The sequence below is a fragment of the Mus caroli genome, chromosome 3 (assembly GCF_900094665.2).
Source record: "Mus caroli chromosome 3, CAROLI_EIJ_v1.1, whole genome shotgun sequence".
In the NCBI taxonomy this organism is placed as follows: Eukaryota; Metazoa; Chordata; class Mammalia; order Rodentia; family Muridae; genus Mus; species Mus caroli.
In genome coordinates, this window is record NC_034572.1 from 63,050,017 (window position 1) to 63,054,941 (window position 4,925).

Here is a 4,925-nt window from a genome sequence, read left to right on the forward strand (position 1 = left end):
CCCTCAGTAAGAAGAATAAAAAATAAGTAAACCGTCAGCATAACCAGAAGAACAGATACGGACCTCTACCTTCTGAGTTGAATGTCAGAAAAAAACACGTATTCATGGGAAGATGGAAAGAGAGAAGGAAAGCAGAGAAGAAGTATGGCAGATAGGGAACGCAAAGACAGCTGCTGTAAACGCACATCATCAGGGTGAGAGCTTACCTTAACCACAGGGGCTGTCACAGCTTGGCCTAACGTTTTGCCATATGCTACTTAGAAGGCTCACACCTAAAACAAAACACAAAGTATTTACAAGTTAAAAACCAGAAAAGTACGTACCAGGAAAACGCCAATCAGCCACCTAGGACTATAGTCCATCTCTAACCACTCATATCATGTCTTTTAAGTGAGGAGCATTTAAAAGAAACAAAGAAAATTTTGTTGCCAGCAAAATTTCTACTTGAAAGATCTTTTCATACCACTGTGTTTTGTGTTTGCCTGCATGTGTGGATATGACTGCATGCATGTACCCGTGTGAAGGTCAGAGTTCAACAAAAACACTGGAAAATATAACAATCATAGAGATACATCATAAAAATAAGCATCAGGGCCTGACCCACCTGGGACTTTCTCAGGGGTCCTGATGAAAGGACAAAGGGAACTTTAGTCCCGTGTCCTTGTCCAGGAGCAGGCTCCACAAAGCTGGCCTAAGGGCTGGAACAGTCAGTGCCTGGAAGGAGTCAAGGTTGCAGCTCCTGGGAACCCAATCATCCCCCTGAGCTGTCTGAGGTATTCCACTTTCTGTTTACCAACACTGTCGAACTGAGCTCTCTGCTAACCTTGGCCATATTCCCTCCTGCAAACAGTGTATATGATACAAGAAGCTCTGCTTGAGCCACCCTGTGGTTACTGGGATTTGAACTCAGGACCTTCAGAAGAGTAGTCAGTGCTCTTAAGCACTGAGCCATCTCTCCAGCTCCCCCCCCCCCCCCCCCCCCCCCCCCCCCGCCCAATCTACTTTTTTCAGTGTAAGGCTTCTGAGAGATTTCTGATGTATTCTCTAAGAATATGCAATGTTTATCAAGTTATTGAAACAAAGAATCTACTTTAGTTTTCGGTGTCTCTAGCTGAGAGAAAACCACTCAGAGAAATTAGCTTTCAGTGTCTCTAGCAGGGAGAAAACCTCTTAGAAAATTAGCTTTCAGTGACTCTAGCAGTAAGAAAACCATTCAAAGAAATCTGGTCCTGGGAGACCTTTACAGACATCCCATTGAAATGGCTTCTATGGATTATTTTAGGATTATTATTAGGCTCATAATAGCACTCTATTTAGGTCAACTCCAAAGTGAACCACCTAAAACTCTCTTGCAGGTGAAGAGAGAAACAGCAACAGTATGTTATTCACAAGGAACCAACTGCTACCTGGCACAATGTCACATGGGCCAAAGAGAGCTGACACCCTCCCTAGGCTGAAGAGCAGACAGACTGTGGGGCTGGAACCCACTGCTGGTACCTAGCACTGGTACCCCAGGGGAAGAAGTACATGTGAGAGGGGCTAAGATGATGCTCTAGCATCCCTCCTGGGCAAGCTCTGACTTTTCGTGTGTGGAGCCACAGGAGTGTCATGTGTGTAATTTCATCTTAGAACCTGTATACTTCTTTGTGAGTCACACTTGAGAACCTAGCAGATTATTCTGTCCATCTGTCATGGTTACAATGAGTGTAGGCAGGTGTCTATATAAGCCAGCGGACTCAGGCCCAGCTGTGTGACAGGAACACCAAGTTGTTCAAAGGCATCAGCTCATATCATCTCCATGAGAGCCTCAGGTTGATGCATGGTGAAGGAAGGTCTTAGTTAAGGTTTTACTGCTGTGAACAGACACCATATTCAAGACAACTCTTACTTTTTTTAAAGATTTATTTATTTTATGTATATGAATTCACCATTGCTCTCTTCCGACACACCAGATCCCATTACAGATGGTTGTGAGTCACCATGTGGTTGCTGAGAATTGAACTCAGGACCTCTTGAAGAGCAGTTAGCACTCTTAACCACTGAGCCATCTCTCCAGCCCCCAAGGCAACTCTTATAACATTTAACTGGGGCTGGCATACAGGTTCAGAGGTTCAGCCCAGTATCATCAAGGCAGGAACATGGCAGGATCCAGGCAGGCATGGTGAAGGAGGAGCTGAGAGTTCTACATCTCCATCTGAAGGCTACTAGTAGAATACTAACTTCCAGGCAGCTAGGAGTAGGGTCTTAACGCTCATGCCCACAGTGACACACCTACTCCAACCAGGTCACACCTCCAAACAGTGCCTGGGCCAAACATATACAAACCATCACATTCCTCTCCCTGACACATGAGTCTATGGGGGCCATACCTAGACATAACAAAAGAGTACATTTAGTCCAACTTCCAAAGTTCCCAAAGTCTATAGCAGTCTTAATGTTATAAGTCCAAAGTTCAAAGACACTTCTGATATTTGCCCAATCACTTAACTGTAATCCCCAAGACAAGAGAGGAGAACAGCTGGTCTTACTCTAAACATCTCCATGTCTCATGTCAAAGTGATCTTCAAATCTGTAACTCCTTTTTCATCTTTGTTAACTGCAACAAACTTCTTTCTCCTGGGCAGGTTCCACTCCATTAGCAGCTTTCCTCAGCATGTATCTCATGGCTCTGGCATCTTTAACATCTTTGGGTCTCCAAGACAACTTCAATGTTATAGCTTTCAATGTCTAGGATCCACACATGATATTCTGGGCTCCTCCAAAGGGTGTCACTTCTCCATCTCTGCCCTCTTGTGCACTCTAAGCTGAGGTTGATCCACTCCACTGCTGCTGCTGTTCTTGGTGATAAACCCATGGTACTGGCATCTCCAATACACTGGGGTCTTCCACTGCAACTAGGCTTCACCAATATCCTTTCAGGCTCTCTTCATGGTGCCAAGCCTCAAATCCTTTACATGACCCCTTCAGTCCTGGGCCATCAACTACAACTGAGGCTGCACCTTCACCTATGGCCTTCCATGGCCTCTCACAGTGCCAAGCCTCAGCTGCTCTTCATGACCCCTACATGCCTTCAAAGCCAGTACCACCTGGGTGACTCTTAAACATTACGAAGACCAGCTGCAGCATGAGGTACAACCTTGACTACCTTTGGTACACAGCTTCTTTGTGCTCTAAGAAAAGACTTCCCAGAAGATTTCACTTCAGTGACGCTGGCCTCTTTTTAATCACCACTGATTTCTTAGCTCCAGCTAATAGTCGGTACAGACAACGTTTAACTGGGGCTGACTTACAGGTTCAGGGGTTCAGCCCAGTATCATCAAGGCAGGAGCAAGGCAGGATCCAGGAAGGTGTGGTGAAGGAGGAGCTGAGAGTTCTACATCTTCATCTGAAGGCTACTAGTAGAATACTGACTTCCAGGCAGCTAGGAGTAGGGTCTTAAAGCTCATGCCCACAGTGACACACCTACTCCAACAAGGCCACACCTACTCCAACAAGGCCACACTTCCAAATAGTGCCACTCCCTGGGCCAAACATATACAAACCATCACAGGGAAAAACTCCATTAGAACTCTGCATATCCCATTTGAGGCTAGCAGATCCTGAGGAGTCTACTGCCTGCCCACTGCCCCTACCCTACAGAGGCCCTTGTGAAAGAGCAACCATGAGATATGGGTTTATAGCTTTGAAAGTCAGTGAACCAGGACACACACAGCAAGCAGACTTCCTGCTTATTACACATGAAGACTAAAGGTTCCTACTCTCAAAACCTGAAGTGAATTATTAACAAGAATAATAGCTAATCATTTGTGTTGATTACATTTTCTTTCACATTATAGGAAAGGAAGGCATATAAGCAACTAAACAACAGTATAGGGGGTTATGCAAAGAAAAGCCTGCAGAGGGGTTCTTTGCTGTAAGAATCAGAGTCCACCAACCATCTGCTTACAGCTTAAGTAATTATAGGCAGATTCAAAGGTTTCCCATTTTGGTCCGCTGCTGGCCACTGCCAACTAAACAACGTTAAGTGATAAACAGCTCTTGTGGTGAACAGGTTAGAGAGGTAGAATCTAGTGAAATAAGTGACTTTGGTTCTGAAAACCAAATTACTTTAGTTTGGTAATTGGCATATTTTAACCCAAATAGAGGTTTAGAATAGTATAACACTCCCTCCTCTCATTTATATTAGGTAGGTTTCTATTAGCAGTCATTTCTTTCATTACCTTTTGCTGGACAAGGGCAGTGTCCTATGCAGGAAGCCTGTGGCAGCCTTTAGAATCAGAAATTTTGAAGGAAGATGCAGTGAGGGGGATGTCCTTTTCCATGGCCGCCAAGCCAGCTACCTAATGTTTTTCCTTCAAAACTTGAGACTCTAAAATAACTTAGGAGATGGACATCAGATCACTGTGGCTGTCCAGATAGGAGAGAGCAGCACTCCAGGAGAAAGTCAAAGAACCCAGTAAGGAGGAGGGTGCCATTAGGACTCCAACAGTGTGGCAAAACCAAGAGTGGTCACCAAAAATCCCACAAACAGGAAAAAGCCTGGAGTGGCCACTGGAACTCTCACAGTACGGCAAAGCCTGAGGGACCATCATCAGGACCTTTAGAGATCCTGAGGGGCCACCCTCAAGAACCTAATAGAACGTAGAGAACACAAGTATGGGGAGACCCAGCTACAAATGGCCATGGCCTGAGATCCTCTGAAAGGACAGATATTCTAAATAGAAAACAAATAACAGAATAGACGCCAGAGCAAGGAGTATTCATGAGATGCCAACTTTTCACTGATGAGGAAGATGCAGGGAAGGCATCAGAAAGCAAAGACAGGTTTTAACAGGGCTGCTATCTATACAGGGCTGCTATCTATACAGGGCTGCTATCTATACAGGGCTGCTATCTATACAGGGCTGCTATCTATACAGGGCTGC

At 45.0% G+C, this 4,925-nt stretch overlaps 1 protein-coding gene across 4 annotated transcripts in view; it reads right to left on the bottom strand.

Moving 5' to 3' along the window:
- Positions 1-4,925, bottom strand: part of B3galnt1 (beta-1,3-N-acetylgalactosaminyltransferase 1 (globoside blood group)) — a 26,698-nt gene that overhangs the window by 5,257 nt on the left and 16,516 nt on the right. For all 4 annotated transcript variants that reach the window (XR_003836154.1, XM_021158855.2, XM_029474783.1 and 1 more), the window contains one exon: positions 207-272. The gene's annotated coding sequence lies outside the window, so the exon portion shown is untranslated. The remainder of the gene's footprint in view (positions 1-206; positions 273-4,925) is intronic.